General features: G+C 47.3%; 1 long non-coding RNA gene across 1 annotated transcript in view; it reads left to right on the top strand.

Moving 5' to 3' along the window:
* The window catches only part of LOC139274817 (uncharacterized), a 41,519-nt gene that overhangs the window by 8,754 nt on the left and 8,881 nt on the right, over positions 1 to 23,884 (top strand). Inside the window, exon 2 of the long non-coding RNA XR_011595619.1 lies at positions 2,778 to 2,845. This is a non-coding gene — a long non-coding RNA (uncharacterized lncRNA). The remainder of the gene's footprint in view (positions 1 to 2,777; positions 2,846 to 23,884) is intronic.

Raw genomic sequence — 23,884 nt, 5'->3', positions numbered from 1 at the left:
GACCGGACCAAACTGGGGACGCAGCGGGCGGGAGTATTTTTGTGAGCGTTGCACACCGGCGCACGCTTGCGGACGCCAGCGGACAGTCCCCAGCGGTCGTCTCTCCCCGCTGGCATGAGGACCTGACCAAACCCGCTCGGAGGGGAGAGCACCAAAAAAAACATCGCGACCGTCGAGAAACTTTGCGGCAGCCGGCAGTGAGTCGACCAAACTCGGGCCCGAGAAGTTTCATATGTACTCAATGTTTCAAAGCCAGGAGGGAATTCCTGATGCAATTAACATGTCCAGAATATCTCCAGCTCACCAATGGTTAGAGAGCCCCAATTAAATGTATATATACCTCTACACTGCTCGGCTAATGTATTAAGCCACTTCCCCCAAAGCACAAAGGAAAATTCATTATTATTAGAAAGCAGTCAACGTAGTTTCATTTTAAACTCACAATAGGATCTATCTGAAATTCCATGTGAAAAAAGTAAGTCAGAAATGTGATAAAGTGAGGCAGGATGGTCTTCAGAAAATAATTATTGGAGTAGAAACTGGGAAATCCAATAAGAATTGATATTGGTCATAATATTAGAACAAAATGGAGAAATGGAGAAAGTTCTTTATCAAGATGACTGATATTAATGTGGGAAGGAAAATGTAAGTGCAAAAGGTCAATGAACTCTCTTTTTGGGAGGGTTGGTATCTGTACCATCAGGATGGAAGAGGCTTAGAAATGAGAATTGACAGAAATGACAAGACACAACTTTGGTAAAGAGCTGGAGCAGTAGTTGCTAGAGTAGCATTTTTATGATAAAGTTATATATAGTAGCAATAATAGTGGATGTACAAAGGTTGCGAGCAGAGATTAAATTGCCTCAGTTGAAGTCTTTGTTGCAGTTCTCACTTTTGATTACTGGGTTTTATATTTTGTTGGATATTTCTGCTGAGGGAACATGATATCCCCCAGGTTTGAGCCAAAGATAGTCTTTCACTGTTGATTACCTTGAGCAAAACATTCTTATTTCACTTTCTCTAACACGTGGTTTGCTCAGTACTGAGTACACCACCATTATAGAGCATTTGCTGTTAGCAGAAACTATATGAGATTCATTGATAGGGCCAAATAATTCACTGGTAAATATTGGAAAAGGACAGCATCAGTTTCAGCTGAGACACCCCCATAATTTAATAGCCTGCTCATACTCAATGTCTCAGATCACACATGAAGAATGTGTAAGGTACCAAAGTGCTCATATACCCTCGAGTCCGTGGCCAAGTATGAGAGAAAAGAGAAAAAAAGAAGCATTTTGTTGAAACCTAAATCTAGTACTAGCATGTGACAGTGTAAGGGCAAAACCTGTCATGGAAAATCAAAACAAATAGCTAATAAACTGGGTACATGAATTTGAATTAGTGACTGACTCTAGTTGGAAGACTGAGAGTCTATCATACACAGTCTGTTCTGCTGTGATACCAGTCTGTAACAGGTATAAAGCAGGCATTGTCAGGTTGTAAGATTTCAAACATTCATCAAAAGAAATTGAGTGTGCATGCTTGATCGAGTCCAGTTTTAGAGTTTACAGGATTGTACTTATAAATGCAGCAAAGAAAGCAAATATAAGCAAGGCAAATTTTAAACAGTATATATAAGGAACATTGATACATAGCTGTTCACAGTTATAAAGACACAAAACAAAGATATGAGTCCACAAATCACAGTCTCATTACTTTCCTAACAATTCCTGGGGTTGTGCATTGGCCTGTGACAATACAGCCTAAAGGTTTTCTGTGAAGGTGTTATATACATAGCAAAAATGTGCCTGCTCACAGTTTTAGGACTGAAACAGAAAATACTTGTCTGTACAGCTGGTAACAACATTACATTGTCTATTGTCAGGTCACAAATGGAGTTACCTGTCAAAACAGCTTTACTTTATCTTAACCAGAAACATGTAAGCTACTTCATTGGGCAGCATCAGTTCTCCACTCCAGATCTCCTACGCCAGCATTTTAAAGTTAATCTGCAGATTAGATTAGATAGGTGGATAAAGGATAAGGAGGCCGAACTTGGTGGACTCACCGTCCGCTGCCGCCCACTGCCGTCAAGTTTTCTGGCTGTTCTGCCCTCCGGGCGAGTTTGGTGGAGGCCTCCCGCCGGCAGGGAGGGAAGACCGCTGGGAACTGCCTGCTGACGTCCGCTGGCATGCAACGCGTGCAAGTGTCCTCCCGCCTGCTGAGATGCCAGTTTAGTCCAGGCAGGAGTCCGCTGCAGCAGGGGAAAGAACCGCCACGTGGAGGCAGGTGTAACTTCAACAGTAAGTAAGAAGGTTAGTAAACTTTATTTTTTTCCAGCGATTCAGGTGGATGGGGTCCCCTGAAGGTTTTCCAGTGTTTTTTTTTGTAAATTTTAATTTTTATCTGTTCCCCCCTCCCTGGGCCTGACTCAATCCTTGGCGGTACTTTGCCGAGGATTGCATTTGCTGCTGAGATTGAGATCTCCCGCCCACTACCGCCCAGATTCAGGCTGTAAGTCCTTTTTTTGCAGCCGTGTGGTCTTTCCAAGACATTTTCATGAAAGTGCCGCCCAAAGTACCATCAGGTATCTCAGTGGGCCTTTGGGCGGTACTTAGCTTCCACCAAGTTCGAGGCCAAGATGTTGAAGGGACATGGGAACAGGGTAGGTAAATTTGATTAAAACTATTTGCTCATGTGGAGTCTAAATGCCAACAGAGACTGGTTAAGTCAGATGGTCTGTTTCCATGTTGTAACGTTTATGTATTTCTATGCAGGTACCTGATATGGAAAGATGTCCACTAAGTATTTGACAGAGACATTGAAAATGCATGGATGGTGTTGTGTAAGTAGTTGTCAAATAACATGAATATTCCAGGAGTGAAGAACTGCACATAATTCCCAAATAACAAAGATAGAATTGGGTTCTACAAGTGTCCTCCATGAATAAGATCAAAGTAGTTCTCAATGATTTCTTGTTGTGTACTATAGAGTAGTCTTACTATTAATATGTAGCAATTACTGTTGGTGTAAAAGCTTATGCCAGCAGTGATTGAGAGTAATGCAACAGTCATATCAAGAGTGCAGCTTATGACATATCCTGATTGTTTCCTGTACTGATCCACATTGCTGGCAACATAAGAAGCGCTCTGTGCACTAAAACACACAGTGCAGGTGAAACAACTATTCAGATTACTGATATCAGCATAACTGGGGTGACAGGTGGGGTGACCAGCATTGGCGATGTGGCAGGAGAAGGGCCTGATTAACCATATTCCTCTCAAATGTGCTTGCACATCCTTCTATTCAAGCCAGGCTTCTCAAAGAATGGAGATAGTGCCAGAGAGCAAGCCAAATCTAGCAGCTATTCCATTGTTGGATGTGGCACCAGCCATTTCAGGGACATCGCACCCACCCAGAGGCTCAAGGTCACACCACACAAGAGTAACCTGATACAACAGTTACTCCTTCCACTCAGAGAGCACTTAAGGTTGAGGAATAGGACAAGAATGTCTTAACGGGGCCCCAAAAGGAAGCACAGTTGTAAGGCTTTAAAGATGAAGGGTAATGCATTCAAATTGTGCAGTAAAACAATTTAGGATTTTGATTCATTACTTAAGGGGGGGTCTCACCCCATATGCCTCACACACCATGCTCAGCTCACCCACTTGAAACAGGTGTTGAGGAGATTCTACACTGAAAAAACAGAAGTCTTTTTTTAAAGGTGAGTACATTTGAAATTTATTTTCACATTCTAGGTTTTTGTCCACGATGAGGATTGTAGAGAGACAGACTATTATCTGAATGGTGACAGATTAGGAAAAGGGTCGGTGCAACGAGACCTGGGTGTCATGGTACATCAGTCATTGAAGGTTGGCATGCAGGTACAGCAGGTGGTTAAGAAAGCAAATGGCATGTTGGCCTTCATAGCAAGGGGATTTGAGTACAGGAGCAGGGAGGTGTTGCTACAGTTGTACAGGGCCTTGGTGAGGCCACACCTGGAGTATTGTGTACAGTTTTGGTCTCCTAACTTGAGGAAGGACATTCTTGCTATTGAGGGAGTGCAGCAAAGGTTCACCAGACTGATTCCCGGGATGGCGGGACTGACATATCAAGAAAGACTGGATCAACTGGGCTTATATTCACTGGAGTTCAGAAGAATGAGAGGGGATCTCATAGAAACGTTTAAAATTCTGATGGGTTTAGACAGGTTAGATGCAGGAAGAATGTTCCCAATGTTGGGGAAGTCCAGAACCAGGGGTCACAGTCTAAGGATAAGGGGTAAGCCATTTAGGACTGAGATGAGGAGAAACCTCTTCACCCAGAGAGTGGTGAGCCTGTGGAATTCTCTACCACAGGAAGTTGTTGCGGCCAATTCACTAAATATATTCAAAAAGGAGTTAGATGTAGTCCTTACTACTAGGGGGATCAAGGGGTATGGTGAGAAAGCAGGAATGGGGTACTGAAGTTGCATGTTCAGCCATGAACTCATTGAATGGCGGTGCAGGCTTGAAGGGCCGAATGGCCTACTCCTGCACCTATTTTCTATGTTTCTATGTTTCTATGTAATTAGAGTTGGTAATGTCTCTGAGTCAGAAGGTTGTGGGTTCAAGGCCCACTCCAGAGCCTTGAGCACCAAAACTCCAGTGCTGCACTGTTGGAGGTGCCATCTTTCAGAGGGGACATTACACCGAGGCCCCACCTGCCCTCAGGTGGATGTAAAAGATCCTATGGCACTATTTCAAAGAAGAGCAGGAGAGTTCTCCCTAGTGTCCTGACAAATATTTTTCCCTCAACCAACATTACGAAAACAGATTATCTGGTCATTATCTCATTACTGTCCGTGGGACCTTGCTGTGTGCAAATTGGCTGCCGTATTTTCTACTTTACAACAGCGATTTGGGACATCCTGATGTCATGAAAGGTGCTATGTCAATTCAAACCTTTCTTTTTTTTTGTTTCCATTGTCACTGAACTTACTGTGATGCTCAGGCTGCCGACAATATCAGGGGCCCGAAATTGCCTCTCCTGGTAAGGCCTCTGGCCGCCTGAAAGTGGCGGCCATGGAGCGGCGTGGAATGGCCGCAGACTTGCTGCTGACTGGCCGACGTTACGGTATAACCCTCAGTCTGAAGATCCACCCCGCTCCCCCCACTTCCGCCCCACTCCTGCAGATGCGTCCTTAATGATATCATTAGAGCGTGCACCACAGCAGCTCTGCCCCAGAAGGAAAATTGGGTTCCAAAAATTCTTCCGGCCGCCTTTGCCAATGACAGTTTTTTGGGTTGGTGCACAGTGCCAGGTCAAGACTGCCAGTGGCCTTTAAAGGCATGCTGCGTGTAGCACCATTCTTTTTGCCGAGAATATTTCAGACTTTTGACAAGTTTGCTAGTTGCCTTGTTCAGAGCGGGATTGAGTGCTAGTGAGCTCAGGTCTTCAATATCAACAGCACAGAGCCCTCATTGTGGAGGTTCTGCTTGCGAAGGCAATGGGCTCAGTGCTGGCAGCGAATGTCTCCTGCACATTGTGCGCGGCAAGTAGGCACGCAGGAGAAAGCGGCGCCATCTGCAACAGCTCCAGAGGCAGCAGGCAAGGGACGCAGCAGACATGAATGCCCAACATGTCAGGGAAATGGCGACAGACCTCAACCCAGAGAGGTGGCCCAGAAAGGACCTGTCATCAGCAGGAGGGTCATATCAGATATCAAATAGTGAGCGAAATTGAGAGAAGGCAGGATGCACAGGAGATAGATGCTTGCTAGCAGCAGACTGCAGAGGGTGAGGAGCAGCAAGAGCATGAGGGAGAAGGTAATGAGCCAGCTACCATAGGAAGATGCGACAATAGACGTGGGGCTAGAAGGCTCTGTATTGTGCAAGGGTCTACAGGCAGCAGTTTTCGTTCATGGACCTGACGGATGACCAATGTCTCCCGAGACTTTGATTCGAGAAAGACGTCGTCAGGGAGTTGTGCAATCTCTTGATGCCAAACCTCTGACCTCAAACAAGGTGAGGCCAACTCTGAGCATTGCAACCAAAGTGACCATAGCACTCAATTTCTATGCCACTGGAGCTTTCCAAGCTGCTACATCAGACATATCGAACATTTCGCAGTTCGCCGCACATAGCTCCATCCGTCAAGTGACAGATGCTCTCGATAAGAGAAAGAGCGATGACATTTCCTTCCGGATGAGCAGGGAGAAGCAGTTGGAGTGGCAGACTGGATTTGTGCGGATTGCGGGCTTCCCCAGGGTTCAGAGTGCACCCACGCTGCATTGAAGGAGCCACAGAACAATCCCGAGGTGTTCAGAAACCGCAAGGGATTCCACTCCCTCAACGTGCAGCTGGTGTGCTACCACCACCACAAAATCATTGCAGTTGATGCCCGTATCCCGACAGCAGCTATGATGCTTTCATCCTGTGGCAGACCGGTGTGCCCGGCATGTTTGCTGGCCCAAACCAAGATTGCAGCTGGCTCCTTGGAGACAAAGGCTACCCACTGTGCACTGAGCTGCTGACTCTCCTTCGCTACCCCAGGACTGCTGCGCAGCAAGCCTACAAGTCTTTTGTAGAAAACAAAATTGAACAGTTAAATCAAGTGCCCCCTGATCTGGGGGACACTCCAAACACTTATCAAGGCCCTTTTTTGTTTTTTGGGGGATTTTTTTGTGTTTTTTGTGGGTTTCTTGTGGGGTTTTTTGGGCACTAAAATCATACATTATATAAGTGCCCCCTAAAAAAGGGGAATAGAAAATTTCTCACCGTGAGTTAATTGACCATGGCAGGCTTCAAACCTGCAATCCTCTGATAACATCGAGTAGTCAAAGACAAGTCAGATGCCTTTTCCATTAGGCCATGCGGACGCACACCTACAATGACTGTCATTCAGCCACCAGGTGCTTAATTGAGCAGTTCATCAGGATCCTTAATCAGAGGTTCCGTTGCCTGGATTGCTCTGGTGGAGTGCTGCAGTACTCGCCTGAGCAGGTCTCCATATTCGTGATCGTCTGCTGCATGCTTCATAACCTGGCAATTATGAGGGCACAACCATTGGAGGACGAGTCAGCAGTACCATCTGAGGAGGAGGCGCAGGAGTATGATGTGGTGAAGGAGGAGGTGCCGGAGGAGGACCAGGATACGGGTCGCCAGCCACACAGGAGGCAGCGCCGCCATCCAAACGACGCAAGGGAAGTGCAAAATTATCTCATTGCTGCAATTTTCCGATGAGTTCATGCCCACTTCACTCTTCATCTTTGCATCTCCATGGCCAACCCAATGAGCCATTTCACACATCATTGGCCACAGTGAAATGAGAGACCTGCATAGAGAGTGGAACACAAAATAAAGATTTATTACACAAGAAAGAAAAGTGCAAAAAACATACATATAATCATTTATCACCCTTGTGCATTTCCTTATAACCCCTCTTACGCAAGCCTATTCTCGAACTATGCCACAGTGTCTCCCCTGTGGCTGCATCATGGGTCTGGGAAGGCTGCTGTGTTTCAGGTGTTGAAACTAGGACACCCTCGACCAGCTCTGGCCCTGGAAGGGCCGGCTGCAGACGGGCCAGCACCCTCCTCGGTGTGTTCAGTCGGGATTGGCTGCGGCAATTCCATGCTTGTCGGCAATGGCAGAGTGACAGGTCTGGGGTCAGGACTGCTGTGATCCTGAGAGAGCACTCCATTATCCTGATCCGAGGATCCTGCGCCACTCCCCTGGGGCAAGCACCTCACCATCCCCACCAATCTGCTGGAGCACAGGTCATTGATGTGGCGCGACACCGCAAGGTCCCCCGTGGACCGTGGTGGACCCAGCCGCGATGGCAACAATCAGATCTCATGTGGCATCCACCTGAGATTGCATGAAAGCAGACAAAGTCTCGATGCCACCAGAGATGACAGCAGTAAGACGCTCCGTGGCCTGTTACCCAGAGTGTACAAGAACATTCTGAGCTTCCAGGGCCGCGGCCACTCTCTCCAAAGCAACACTCAAACACTCGTTCACTTGTGCCTGTGCTGTAGTGGCAGCTGCCACATTGCCAATAAGACACGGCATCACAGCTGGATCTGCAGTCACTCTGGGATCCATCATCATTTGCACACTGGCAATGATTGGCTCCATGGTGTGCGCAGAGCTGTCCACAATGCGGGAGGTGGACTCCGCCACACTCCTGACCATTTGCGTCAGGCTCTTGGGCACCCCTTGCATTGCTGCCAACAGTGGGAATGCATGGCTTCCACCTTTCATTCATAAGTCCCAAAATCGATGGGCTCATCTGAGTCCTCTTCACCAGAACCCGTGTGTGAACTCGCTCCCCGGAGAGATGGCACCTGAGGTTGCCTTTGCCCTTCACCATGCTGCAGCCCACTAGGCCCCGGTGCATCACCCAGTGCAGACCCCTCTGCTACATCTAACTGACCCGACTGCATAATCCCAATATTGGAGCTGGCGCATGCGAGTGTAGGAAGCAGTGAGGCAGTACTGCCAACAGTGTCCCCTCTTCATTGGCCTCATCAGACATGGTGCCTGTTATGTCCAGAACAAAGTAATGTGATTGAGTACTAGAGACATGAGTAAATGTGACCTTAGTCTTTTTATTCTAACTCCAGAGTGTTGGTACAGCATGGGAGGCCTGTTTATATACAGTGTTCCCAAGGAATGCTGGGATCCCTTGGGACTCCAACAGATACGCCAACTGGTGGCGGTAGAATGCTGGTTACATAGGGTTGCATACATAACATCATTCCCTCCCAAAGTCAATAGTACACTTATTTACAGGGTGAGACGATCTGGGACTTTTCGCTCCCGAGTCGATCGTCTCGGTACAAATGAAGATGCAGGTGATTTGGTTGGGCCTTCGCTGGGCTGCTGTACAGCTGGCCTTGCTGGGCTGCTGGGGATGATGAGTTCAGCTTCGTGGTCAACTGTGATGTCGGTTGCCACTGTGTGTGTCGGAGGGTCAAAGTTGGTGGTGTCCTCTTCAGATTGCTCGTGGCTGTCTGTGAATCGCAGTTTGGTTTGGTCCAAATGCTTTCTGCAAGTTAATCCATTTGCGAGTTTGACCTGAAACACCCTACTCCCTTCTTTGGCTATGACAGTGCCAGCAAGCTATTTGGGACCATGTCCAAAGTTGAGTACAAACACAGGGTCATTGACTTCAATATCGCGTGACAAATTTGCGCCATCATGGTACATGCTTTGTTGATGCTGCCTGCCCTCGACATGATCATGGAGGTCAGGGTGACGAGAGAAAGCCTTGTTTTGAGTGCCCTTTTCATGAGCAGCTCGGCTGGGGGAAACCCGGTGAGCGAGTGGGTCTGGTGTGGTAGCTGAGCAGGACTCTGGACAGGCGGGCCTGCAGGGAGCCTTCCGACACGCGTTTCAAGCTTTGCTTGATGGTTTGGACTGCCCATTCTGCCTGACCATTGGATGCGGGCTTGAACAGGATCAAGATGTGACGTGCTTGATCCCATTGTGGGTCATGCATTCCTTGAATTCAGCGCTGGTGAAGCATGGCCCGTTGTCGCTGACAAGGACATCAGGCAGGCCGTGCGTGGCAAACATGGCTCGCAGTTTTCGATGGTGGCAGTGGACGTGCTTACAGACATTATTACACACTCAATCCACTTAGACCAAGCATCCACAACAACCAAGAACATTTTGCCTAGAAACGGGCCAGCAAAGTCAACGTGGATCCTAGATCACGGTTTGGAGGGCCATGACCACAAACTTAGCGATGCCTCCCTGGGTGCATTGCTCAGTTGAGAGCAAGTGTTGCATTGGCACACGCAAGACTCCAAATCTGAGTCGATGCCGGGCCACCACTCATGGGATCTGACTATAGCTTTCATCATTACTATGCCTGGGTGGGTACTGTGTAGGTCGCGTATGAATGTTTCCCTGCCTTTCTTGGGCAAAACTACGCGATTACCCCACAAAAGACAGTCCCGCCTGTATGGACATTTCATCTTCAGGCCGCCAGAACGAATTGATCACTTCATGCATCTTCGCTGGGACACTGGACCAGCTCCCATGGAGGACACAGCTTTTTTACAAGGGACAGTAAAGGATTCTAGCTGGTCCATGTCCTGATCTGGTGGGCCGTAACGGGTGACTTTTCGTTTTTAAATGCATCCATCACCAAGAGCAAGTCTGCAGGCTGTGCCATTTCCACTCAGGTGGTGGGCAATGGTAGCCGACTGAGAGCATCAGCACAGTTCTCTGTGCCCGGTCTGTGGCGGATTACATAGTTATATGCAGACAGCGTGAGCGCCCTTCTTTGGATGCGAGCTGAGGTATTGGTATTGATAACTTTGCTCTCTGAGAATAACGATATGAGCGGCTTATGGTCAGTTTCTTACTCGAACTTGAGCCCAAACAGATACATGCATTTTTTTTACCCCGTAAACGCATGCCAGAGCTTCTTTTTCAATCATGCTGTAGGCCCTTTCGGCATTGGACAAACTCCTGGACGCATAAGCGACCGGTTGCAATGTTCCCGATTTGTTTGCTTGTTGTAACACACACCTGACCCCGTACAAAGAAGCATCGCAAGCTAACACTAAACATTTACATGGATCATACAGGACAAGCAGTTTGTTGGAAAATAACAGACTTTGGGCTTTCTCAAAAGCAGTCTCTTGTAATTTCCCCCATACCCAGTCATCTCCCTTGCGTAGCAACACGTGTAGAGGTTCTAGCAAGGTGCTTAACGCGGGTAGGAAATTACCAAAATAATTGAGGAGTCCCAGGAACGACTGCAGCTCCGTCACGTTCTGTGGTCTCGGCGCGTTCTTGATGGCCTCCGGCTTGGCGTCGGTGGGTCTGATGCCGTCTGCCACGATTCTTCTCCCTAAGAACTTGACCTTCGGTGCCAGGAAAACACACCGAGCGTTTCAACCTGAGTCCCACATGATCTAGCCGACTTAGAACCTCTTCCAGGTTCTGCAAGTGTTCGATGGAGTCCCGACCTGTGATCAATATGTCGTTCTGGAAAACCACGGTGCGTGGAACCGACTTTAGCAGACTCTCCATGTTCCTTTGAAAAATAGTCGCGGCCGATCGAATCCCAAACGGGCAGATCTTTCTGCGTGTTGATGCAGGTGAGGCCTTTCGAAGATTCCACCAGCTCCTGCGTCATGTAGGCCAAGGTCAGGTCTAACTTGGTGAACGTCTTTCCTCCTGTCAGCGTTGCAAATAGGTCATCTGCCTTGGGTAGCGGGTACTGGTCCTGCAGCGAAAAACAGTTAAATGTTACTTTATAGTCCCCACAAATTCTGACCGTCGCCCTTGAGAACCGGAACAATCGGAGTGACCCACTCGTTGAACTCAACTGGTGCGATGATGCCCTCTCGCTGCAGCCTGTCCAGCTCGATCTCCACTTTCTCTCGCATCATATATGGCACCGCCTGAGCCTTGTGGTGGATGGGTCATGTACCGGGAATCAAGTGGATCTGCACCTTCACCCCCGAGAAATTTCCGATGCCTGGCTCAAACAATGCCGGAAACTTGTTCAGAACCTGGCCACATGAGGCGTCATCGACAGACGAAAGTGCTCAGATGTCGTCCCAGTTCCAGCGGATTTTTCCCAGCCAGCTTCTGCTGAACAGTGTGGGGCCATCTCCTGGTACAATCCATAGTGGTAGTTCGTGCACTGCTCCATCATAGGAGACTTTTTCTGCTGCGCTGCCAATTACAGGGATCAGCTCTTTAGTGTAAGTTCTCAGCTTGGTGCGAATGGGGCTGAGCTTGGGCCTGTGTGCCTTGTTGCACCACAGCCTGTCGAAGGCCTTTTTGCTCATTATAGACTGACTCGCCCCGTGTCCAATTCCATGGATACTGGAATTCCGTTCAGTTCAAATTTTAACATGATCGGTGGACATTTTGTGGCGAAGGTGTGTACCCTCTGCCTCTCGATTTGAGTCTCTAGTTCCATCATGGATCCGTCATGGATCGGTCTTCCTCTGCAACGTGGTGGTTTGCAGGATTTGCAGCTCGCCTGCACATTCGCTGGAGGTGTCCCATTGTTCCACAGCCTTTGCACACATAGTGTTTGAAGCGGCATTGATGGGCTCGATGATCACCTCCGCAGTGCCAACAAGGTGTTAACTGCCTCGCATTAACGCTTGATGGCGGACTCTGAGTCATTTGAGGTCGTGCAACTGCCGGCGTGTACATTCTGCCATGTACATTCCTGCCTGAAAACGATGTTACTTTGTGTACAGTACTTGCCGAAACATCTTTATGCTGCAAAATTTGTTTGGTGTTATCGCTGGTGGACATAAATTCCTGGGCTATCGTTATGGCTTTGCTCAGGTACGGTGTTTCAACAGTGAATAGTTTGCGAAGGATAACCTCATGGCCAATGCCAAGCACAAAAAAGTCTCTTAGCATTTGCTCCAGGAATCCATCAAATTCGCAATGTCCTGCAAAGCGCCTTAGTTCGGTGATGTAGCTCACCACTTCCTGGCCTTCAGACCGTTGACATGTGTAAAATTGATACCTTGCCATCAGAATGCTCTCCTTCGGATTTAGGTGCTCCCGGACCAGCGTACATAATTCTTCATATGATTTGGCTGTTGATTTCACCGGAGCAAGAAGATTCTTCATGAGGCCATAGGTTGTTGTCCCGCAGACGGTGAGGAGGATCGCCCTTTGTTTGTCAACGTTCACACTCCCTTCCAGCTCGTTGGCCACGAAGTATTGGTCGAGTCACTCAACAAAGTTCTCCCAATCGTCCCCTTCTGAGAATTTCTCCAGGATACAATAGTTCTCTGCATTTTCGCGTGATGGTTCGTTATCTTGTCGCCAATTGTTATGTCCAGAATAAAGTAATGTGATTGAGTACTGTAGACGTGAGTAAGTGTTACCTGAATCTATTCTAACTCCAGAGTGTTGGTTTAGCATGGGAGGCCTGCTTATATACAGTGCTCCCAAAGGATGCTGGGATCCCTTGGAACACCAACAGGTGCACCCTCTGGTGGCGGTAGAATGCTGGTTACATAGGGTTGCATACATAACAGTGTCAATAGATGAAATGGCCTCGAGGGTTTGGTCGTGCCTTTGCCTCCGACTCTTATCAACGGTCTGTGCCTATCTTTGGCTGCCAATGCCCTCAATGGTGTCGTCCTGGTTTGGCTCACACTCGGGGTCTCATCTCCAATCATAAGTGGCACAAGGGCTCCCTTGAGGGTGAGGTAGGGCATTGCACTATGCAGCCTGCAACTTGCACACAATCATAAGCAAACACATGGTAGAAGCTGGCACTTTGAGGGAGAGATGGCATTAAAGGAAGGCCTTCACTTATCGATGCTGCCCCCAGTGGGATCCACACGACCGGCAGCTACAGGGAAGGCAACATGTGGGCCCACTAGCCTCTGAACCCTTTCTTCCAGGTGAGTGAGCTGCTGGATCTCTGGCTCGCCACCACCAGTCCTCCGTTGATCTATACGGTTGTGCGAAACCTTCGCCTGCAAAGCAAATACAGCTTGCTGAATAGCAGTGTCATGAGGCCTTGGCAATGAGTGCAAGTGTGGGTCCATTACATGCAGGTGTAACTGTGACTTAAGGAAGCCTTCTTTGCGAGAACGTACATATATAGGCCTCAACAATCAAATGCTGCTTCAGTGATTATATAGTGAAGGTTGGAAATAAGAGAAGGTGAAGGAGAGGCTCACAGATGGAAGATGAGGAGTTGGGGGAACACGTACTCACTTTCATCAGGTGAATTATGTCATTGAGCCTTTTGCAGCATTGGGTGGCGGTGCGGTCATGAATGGAGATCCCCGACACCTCCACAGCCATCTCTCTCCAGGCATTAACGAACACAGCGCAAGTGGATCTGCCTGTGTCGGGGTAGAGAACTTGCCTCCTTCTCTCCACAGCCTCAATGAGGGTCTCCAGTTCCACGACCGAAAATCTGCTGGCCTTCCTTGCTCTTGTTGGATTCACCATGCCCTCTGTTATGTCTTGAATAAAGAGTCAGACTAAATACTGCAAGCTCAAACTAAGGTGTGACCGTAGTTCTGTATTACAGATCTCAGAGTGCCTCTCCAGCCTGTGAGGCCTCCTTATATACAGGTGCTCCCAAGAGATTGTGGAATCCCTTGGGACTCCAGGGGATAAGCCTTCTGGTGGTTAGACATGGTATTTACAGGTTTACATACATAACAACACTCCCCCCTCAAAGTCAATAGTGTAACTATTTACAATGTGAGTCGATCTGGGACCTTCCTTTCCCTGGTTGATCGTCTCGGTGCAAATACTGGTTTTAGTGAGTCGTTTGTTGGGCCCTCGCTGGGCTGCTGTGCAGCTGGCCTTGCTGGGCTGTTGGGGATGGTGAGTCCTGCTGGGCTGCTGTGGGTCATGGGTTCTGCTTCGTGGTCAACCATTGGGTCGGTTGCTACTTGAGTGTGTGTTGGAGGGTTGAGAAAGGTGGAGTCTATTGTGGGTTGTTCTGGATAGTCCATAAATCTGAGTTTGGTTTGGTCCAAGTGTTCCCTGCAGGTGAGTGCATTTGAGAGTTTGACCACAAACATCCTACTCCCCTTTTTGGCCAAAACAGTGCCAGGAAGCCACTTGGGACCTTGTCCATAGTTCAACACAAATAGAGGATCATTTATCTCAATTTCGCGTGACACATTTGTGCGATCATGATATGTATTCTGTGAAGCCACCTGCTCTCTACCTGATCGTGTAGATCAGGGTGTACTAACGAGAGCCTTGTCTTGTGCCGTTTTCATGAGCAGTTGAGCGGGAGATACCCCAGTGAGCAAGTGGGGTCTTGTGCGGGAACTAAGCAGGACTCGGGATAAGCGAGTCTGCAGTGAGCCTTCAGTTACCCTTTTCAAGCTCTGCTTGATTGTTTGAACTGCTGGATCTGCCTGACCGTTGGACACTGGTTTAAATGGAGCAGATGTGATTGTTTGATCCCATTGCGGGTCATAAACTCCTTGAACTTGGCACTTGTAAAGCACGGCCCATTGTCACTTACAAGGACATCAGGCAGGCCATGCATGGCAAACATGGCCCGTAGGCTTTCAATGGTGGCAGCGGACGTGCTTGCCGATATTATCACACATTCGATCCATTTGGAGTATGCATCTACAACCACTAAGAACATTTTTCCCAAGAATGGGCCTGCATAGTCGACATGGACCCTGGACCACGGTTTGGAGGGCCAGGACCATAAACTTAGTGGTGCCTCCCTGGGTGAATTGCTTAACTGTGAACATGTATTACATTTGTGCATGCAGGACTCTAAGTCTACATCGATATTGGGCCACCACACATGGGATCTGGCTATTGCTTTCATCATTACGATGCCTGGGTGGTGCTGTGGAGATCACTGATGAAAGTGTCCCTGCCCTTTTTTGGCACCACTACCCAATTACCCCATAGGAGGCATTCAGCCTGTATAGACATTTCAGCTTTGCGCCGCTGGTACGGCTTTATTTCTTCCTGCGTCTCTAACGGGACACTCGACCAATTTCCGTGGAGCACACAGTTTTTTACTAAGGACAGTAAGGGGTCCTGGCTCGTCCAGGTTCTAATCTGTCGGGCGGTAACAGGTGATTGCTCACTCTCGAATGCTCCCATTACCATAACTAAATCTGCGGGCTGTTCCATTTCCACCCCGGTGGTGGGCAATGGCAGCCTACTGAGAGCATCGGCACAGTTTTCTGTGCCTGGCCTGTGGCGGATGGCATAGTTGTATGCGGACAACTTGAGCGCCCATCTCTGGATGCGGGCCGATGCATTCGTATTTATCCCCTTGCTTTCAGAAAAGAGGGATATAAGCGGCTTTATGGTCGGTTTCCAATTAAAATTTGAGCCCGAACAGATATTAATGCATTTCTTTACCCCGTAAACTCATGCTAACGCTTCTTTTTCGATCATACTGTAAGCCCTCTTGGCCTTAGACAGACCTTTGGATGCATAAGCAACTGGTTGCAATTTCCCAAATTCATTAGCTTGTTGCAAAACACACCCGACCCCGTACGACGAAGCATCACATGCTAGTTAGTACCAAATGCTTACATAGATCGCACAACTCACGCAATTTGTTTGAACATAACAGCTTCCTAGCTTTCTCAAAGGCATTTTCTTGGCTTTTACCCCATACCCATTCATCTCCTTTCTGCAGTAAAGAGTGCAGAGGATCTAACAATGTGCAAAGGCATGGTAAGAAGTTACCAAAATAGTTCAGGAGTCCTAGAAACGACCGCAACTCCATCACATTCTGTGGTCTCGGTGCATTATTGATTGCCTCCGTCTTCGAATCGGTGGGCCTGATGCCGTCTGCCGCAATTCTTCGCCCCAGGAACTCCACTTCAGGCGCCAGGAAAATGCATTTCAAGTATTTTAGCCTGAGCCCCACACAATTAAGCCGACTAAGAACCTCCTCCAGGTTCTGCAGGTGCTCGACGGTGTCCTGATCTGTAACCAAGATGTCGTCCTGGAAGACCACGGTGCGCGGGACCGGCTTCAGCAAGCTTTCCATGTTCCCCTGGAATATCGCCGTGGCCGATCGAATCCCAAACGGGCATCTGTTGTAAATGAAGAGATCTTTGTGCGCGTTGATGCAGGTGAGGCCTTTTGATGATTCCTCCAGCTCCTGCATCATGTAGGCCGAGGTCAAGTCCAGCTTCGTGAACGTTTTCCCTCCTGCCAGCATCGCAAATAGGTCGTCTGTCTTTGGTAGCAGATATTGATCCTGCAGTGAGAAACGATTGATAGTTACTTTGTAATCACCACAGATTCTGATGGTGCCGTCTCCATTGAGGACTGGAACAATTGGACTGGCCCACTCATTGAATTCGATCAGTGAAATGATGCCCTCTCATTGCAGCTTGTCCAGCTCGATCTCCACCCTCTCCCTTATCATGTAAGGTCCTGCTCTCGCCTTGTGATGGATGGGTCTCGGCCCCGGAATCAAATGGATCTGCACTTTTGCTCCTTGAAACTTCCTGATGCCTGGTTCGAACAGCAAAGGGAACTTGTTTAGGACCTGGACACATGAGGTGTCATCGACGGACAAAAGCACTCGGACGTCATCCCAGTTCCAGCGTATCTTTCCCAGCTAGCTCCTGCCGAATAGCGTGGGGCCATCGCCCGGTACCACCCAGAGTGGTAACTCGTGCACCGCTCCATCGGAGGAGACGTTTACGGTAGCACTGCCGATTACAGGAATCAGTTCCTTTGTGTACATTCTCAGTTTAGTATGAATTGGAGTCAGAGCTGGCCTTGATGCCTTGCTGCACCACAATTTATCGAAAGTCTTTTGCTCATTATGGACTGGCTTGCACCCGTGTCCAGCTCCATGGACACTGGGAGTCCATTTAATTCAACCTTCAGCATTATCAGGGGACACTTTGTGGTAAATGTGTGCACCCCACATACCTCTGCCTCCTGAGTCCGAGGCTCTGATTCGTCGTGATCCACCGTGGATCTGTCCTCCTCCGTGACATGGTGTTTTGTAGGATTAGTTGGGTTTGCAGCTCACCTGCACATACATTGGAGGTGTCCCATTGTTCCACAGCCCTTGCAAACGTATCCTTTGAAGTGGCATGAATGGAAACGATGATCACCTCCGCAGTGTCAACAAGGTGTTAATAGCCTTGCATTCACCACCCTTGATGGTGGACTCTGAGACATCTCCGGACGTGCAGCTGCAGGCATGTAAGTCCTGCCCTGTACATTTCGATTCAAAGACAAGATACTTTGTTCATAGTACTGGCAGCAGCCTTCGTGTGCTGAGAAATTTGTTTGGTATTGTCACTGGTGCCGATAAACGCCTGGGCTACCGCTATGGCTTTACTCAAGGTTGGGGTCTCTACAGTCAAAAGTTTGCGAAGTATTACTTCATGGCTAATGTCAAGTACAAAGATGTCCCTGAGCATGTGCTCCAAATGTCCTTCAAATTTGCAATGTCCTGCAAGACGCCTTAGCTCGCGACGTAGCTCGCCACTTCCTGGCCTTCAGATCTCTTGTACTTGTCGAACCGATACCTCGCCATCAGAATGCTTTCTTTCGCGTTTAGATGCTCCCAGACCAGTGTGCACAACTCATCATATGACTTGTCTGTGGGTTTCGCTGGAGCGAGCAGATTTTTCATGAGGCCATAAGTTGGTGCCCCGCAAATGGTGAGGAGAATCACCCTTCGTTTGGTAGCTTTCGCTTCTTCTTCCAGCTTGTTGGCCACGAGGTATTGGTCGAGTTGCTCCACAAAGGTTTCCCAATCATCTCCCTCTGAAAATTTCTCCAGGATGCCCACGGTCCTCTGCATTGTTGCGGTGGGGCTCATCATTTGTATCTCATCGCCAGTTGTTATGTCTTGAATAAAGAGTCAAAGTAAGGCGTGACCGGAGTGCTTTATTACAGATCTCAGAGTGTCTCTCTAGCCTGTGAGGCCTCCTTATATACAGGTGCGCCCAAGGGATTGTGGGGTCCCTTGGGACTCCAGGGAATAAGTCCTCTGGTGGTTAGACATGGTATTTACAGGTATACAGACATAACACCCTCGATTCAAACTGATTCCCTGCTCAGGGCCGAGCTGCAAACCCTGCCCTTTAAGAAGGCCAGGAAGCTCATTAGCAGCATATCAGCACCAGGTAAATTTCGCAGCCCAGTTGTGGCAAACTGCCGATTTCCGCCACCAATATCGCTCCGATCCTTTTTTTCTGCAAAAATGCTGAATTTCGTTCTAATGGCCGCTGTATCCATTGCAGTGGTATTGAATGGCATAAGGTGATAGGTGCGCCCCATTTCGGGCGGAGGTGAATTTCTACCCCCAGGTGTTGTCAGGTTTAACTGCTCCACTACACAGGTCTCTGATACCAGACACAGCAAACTGGTAATGACAGTAGAGATATGTTTAAAGAGGCTGAAGTGTAACATGAAGGCATTGACAGAGCTGTGCCTTCAGGAAACTTCCACATAGCATATAACATTCATGCAGCATTAATGGATATGAATGTTAGCACGGCCCTCAATCTTTACACAGACTAGCACTAATGACTTCTGAAGGGTCTGCAGGTTGCTAGCCACAAATATATCAAGTTGGTCATCTGGTGCCAACTCTTTGCAAGAAAGCACTTTGTTTGTTTTCACATTTAGTTCCGAAGGTCAATGTGGATTGTGATGCGGTAAAACAAGCGATTCTAACAGTTTCTGACTTGACCTCGGAAGCAAACAGGCAAAACATTAAAGGGTTATGGGAAGCTCGGGACCATAGTTGCAGACAACTAGCAATAGAAATGGATGATATATTGACATTTTGACTGGATGGGGATATGGTAATGCATTAAATAGAATTACATAGAATTTATAGCACAGAAGCAGGCCATTCGGCCCAAACTATGCAGGTGTTTATGCTCCACATGAGCCTTCTCCCACTCTCCAGCCACGATTTTGCCTACCGAGGCGGGCTCAGTGCGGCCAAGGTAGGTGGCAGGTAATAACCCCACTTCCGGCTCCATCCTGCACTGAGAAGAAATTGATGGGACTTGTTAAGCACGCCCTGCGAGGTTCTGGGCTAATTAAAAGGAAGACGATCTGATGATGTCATCTGGTTTCCTTAAAGGGACCATACCCACATTCATTTTGACAGTTGTACTATCAGAGTTCTGTAGCATTGAGCTGCTACAAACACTGACAAGCACTGTACAAAGGTGCACGGCTGCACCCAGGCTCTCCCATGTCTCCCTCCATATGCTAATGCTTTACCCATCCCTCTCTCTCTATCTATATTATCACATCCCCATCTCACTAGCCACCGCTGATACTCATCCTCATCGTTGTCCAATCATACCAACTAACAACACACAAAGGTAGGCACTTGAGTCTTTTGGCCAATGTTCGTGTAAAGTTTCTGTTAATGTGTTGCCAAATATTGAAAACGTTATTTTCAATACTTTGCATTCTTGGACAGATTTGTGTTCTCCTTTGGAAGTGGCTTAGTGAGTTGTAGTGAATGGTGAGACATAACGGTACAACCCGCAATGGTAATGTGAAAGGGATGACTCGGGCATTGTAGGGATGCTTTATGGTGCTGATGTGGGGTGGTGCCAAACTGCCAGATCATGCAGCAGCCAGGGTGGACAGCATCAAATGAAGTAAGTCTGGCCATGGTGAGGCCATCCCTGGTAGCAATATGGTCGGGTGCTGATGCCCTGTGTTCTATGCAACATCAGGTAATTGCAGAGCAGATTGGTGATGCTGTTGATGATGCTGATGTGTCTGGTGATGTTGGTGTTGGAACTGATCATGGTGGGATTCTGAGGGCCAAGGTGAGCGTATGAGAGGAAGCTTGCAGGGAACATAAAAACTGACTGCAAAAGCTTCTATAGATATGTGAAGAGAAAAAGATTAGCGAAGACAAATGTAGGTCCCTTGCATTCAGAATCAGGTGAATTTACAATGGGGAACAAAGAAATGGCAGACCAATTGAACAAATACTTTGGTTCTGTCTTCACGAATGAAGACACAAATATCCTTCCAGAAATACAAGGGGACCAAGGGTTTAGCGAGAAGGAGGAACTGAAGGAAATCCTTATTAGTAAGGAAATTGTGTTCAGGAAATTGATGGGATTGAAGGCCGATAAATCCAAAGGGCCTGATAGTCTGCATCCCAGAGTACTTATGGAAGTGGCCCTAGAAATAGTGAATGCATTATTGGTCATTTTCCAACATTCTATAGACTCTGGATCAGTTCCTATGGACTGGAGGGTAGCTAATGTAACCCCACTTTTAAAAAAAGGAGGGAGAGAGAAAACAGGGAATTATAGACCGGTTAGCCTGACATCAGTAGTGGGGAAAATGTTGGAATCAATTATTAAAGATGTAATAGCTGCATTTGGAAAGCAGTGACAGGATCGGTCCAAGTCAGCATGGATTTAAGAACGGGAAATCATGCTTGACAAATCTTCTAGAATTTTTTGAGGATGTAACTAGTAGGGTGGACAGGGGAGAACCAGTGGATGTGGTGTATTTGGACATTCAAAAGGCTTTTGACAAGGTCCCACACAAGAAATTAGTGTGCAAAATTAAAGCACATGGTATTGGGGGTAATGTATTGACGTGGATAGAGAACTGGTTGACAGACAGGAAGCAAAGAGTAGGAGTAAACAGGGTCTTTTTCAGAATGGCAGGCAGTGACTAGTGGGATACTGCAAGGTTCAGTGCTGGGACCCCAGCTATTTACAATATACATTAATGATTTCGACAAAGGAATTGAATGTAATATCTCCAAGTTTGCAGATGACACTAAGCTGGGTGGCAGTGTGAGCTGTGAGGAGGATGCTAAGAGGCTGCAGGGTGACTTGGACAGGTTAGGTGAGTGGGAAAATGCTTGGCAGATGCAGTATAATGTAGATAAATGTGAGGTTATCCACTTTGTTGGCAAAAACAGGAAGGCAGACTATTATTTGAATGGTGGCAGATTAGGAAAAGGGGAGGTGCAACGAGACCTGGGTGTCATGGTACATCAGTCATTGAAAGTTGGCATGCAGATACAGCAGGCAGTAAAGAAGGCAAATGGCATGTTGGCCTTCATAGCGAGAGGATTTGAGTATAGGAGCAGGGAGGTCTTACTGCAGTTGTACAGGGCCTTGGTGAGGCCACACCATGAATATTGTGTACAGTTTTGGTCTCCTAATCTGAGGAAGGATATTCTTGCTATTGAGGGAGTGCAACGAAGGTTCACCAGACTGATTCCTGGGATGGCAGGACTGAAATATGAAGAAATACTGCATCGACTAGGCTTATATTCACTGGAATTTAGAAGAATGAGAGGGGATCTCATAGTAACATATACAATTCTGACAGAATTGGACAGGTTAGATGCAGGAAGAATGTTCCCGATGTTGGGGAAGTCCAGAACTAGGGGTCACAATCTAAGGATTGTAATGTCTGTCAGCTTGTAATGTTTGTAGCTCCACGCGGTGGATGTGGACGTATTGTGTACTGCAAGTGCAGGTTTAATAATAAACAGAACAAGGCAGATTTCCGGAGACTTCTGAGAGAGCTGCCTGCCATATTAGGAAGCTGTGTGTGCTGTATTCTGTGAAAATATCACATTTGGCGACGGAAGATAGGATTTTTTGGATGATTTAAGGCTTAAATTTTGTTGGTGAAGTGAGACTTTGGAAGTTTGGAAAAAGCTACAAAAATTCAAGGTAAAATACAGCACATGGTGTGAACAGCTAGAGATTAAAATGATAGCACCCGCAGATGCACTGGGACATTTGGGTGAATATAGACACGACCAGGAATGTTTTAAAGCGTTTGTCTATCGGCTAGAAATGTATTTCATTGCAAATAACATAATCGAAGTTCCAGACAATACAGTGCAGAACCGGGCTGTGTTGGTACGTAAGAAAGCGATCTTCATATCGGAGGCAGGTCCAGCATTATATGACACTCTTGTAAATCTGCTTGTGCCTGACGAGCCAAAGTTCACAACGCTTAAAGAGACTTTAATGAAGCTGGAGCAGCATTATAACCCCAAACCGTTAGAAATTGCTGAAAGCTATCGTTTCGGGATTCGGAATCAAAAGGCTGATGCAGGTATCAATGATTACATCATTGCATTAAAGAAGCTGTCGATGCACTGTAATTTTGGAAACTTTCAAAACCTAGCATTAGGGGATTGTTTTGTTTGTGGGGTGAAAAATGATGCGATCAGAAGGAAGTTATTGACAACGGATGACTTGATTTTTGAGATTGCTTGTCAGACAGCGAGGTCGATAGGCATGGCCGAACAATATTCCCGAGAATTAAATAATAATTACTGTCGTCAGTCAACCGAGGTAAATCACCTGCAGGTTCAAAGTAAAAGACGGGCATGGCCGAAAGTCTCAGAAACTGGAAATTCTACCAGAGCATCGAAGTCGTGCTATCGGTGCCTGGGACATAACATTGCTCAAAGTTGTCCATACGTAAAGGCAGAGTGTTTCTTCTGCAGAAAGACTGGGCATCTTGCGAAGGCATGCAGACTGAAGGATAAACCAGTTTTTAAAGCTATGAGTCCAACATTTAAAGCTATGAGTAGAAATCCAAAGAGACTACATAGCATGGAAGAACAACAACAGGACGAGGAGATGTTAGAGTTACACGTCATCAGGAGCACGAGGTTAACGGACAGCGATTCGGAAAGCATCAAAATCCACATAGACGTTGCGGGATTCAAGATACTAATGGAAATAGACACGGGTGCATCCATGAGTGTAGTACCGGAGTCACTGTACCTCGACAAATTGCGTGATTTCCAACTGGAGAAATCCAAGATAGAGCTGCGAGGCTACTCAGGAGAGAAAATTCCTGTGGTAGGTCGTATCACCGTACCGGTGAAATATAAAGATCAATTTCAGAACTTGCCTCTAATAGTAGTGAAAGGAGACAAGTCTGCCTTACTAGGAAGAAATTGGTTGAGCTCACTGAAGCTGGATTGGAGTGAGATTTTCTGTGTGGAAGCGAGATTTTCATCAACGGATGAGGTTATCAAGAAGTATCTGAAGGTGTTCTGCAAAACGGGCATTCCCATCCAAGGCTTCAAGGCGAGTATCAGGGTACAGAACGACGCTAGATCGCTTTGCTACAAGCCACGTTCTGTACCATATGCACTCAAGAAGAAAGTTGAGCAAGAACTCAAAAGACTAGAGACTGAGAACGTTATGTGTAAGATAGATCGATGTAATTGGGCTACACCCATTGTTGTTGTACCTAAGTCCGATGGTAAGGTAAGATTGTGTGGTGATTATAAAGTAATCGTAAACCAGGTTCTAGAGCGTAATGTCCCCAATACATTGCCAAATATAGAAGATTTGTTCGCAACACTGACAGGTGGTCAGATCTTCTCAAAACTGGATCTTACAAATGCCTACTTA

Source organism: Pristiophorus japonicus, chromosome 10 (assembly GCF_044704955.1).
Source record: "Pristiophorus japonicus isolate sPriJap1 chromosome 10, sPriJap1.hap1, whole genome shotgun sequence".
In the NCBI taxonomy this organism is placed as follows: domain Eukaryota; kingdom Metazoa; phylum Chordata; class Chondrichthyes; family Pristiophoridae; genus Pristiophorus; species Pristiophorus japonicus.
Note: the sequence above shows the minus strand (reverse complement) of the source record. Positions and strands in the feature narration are given on the sequence as shown.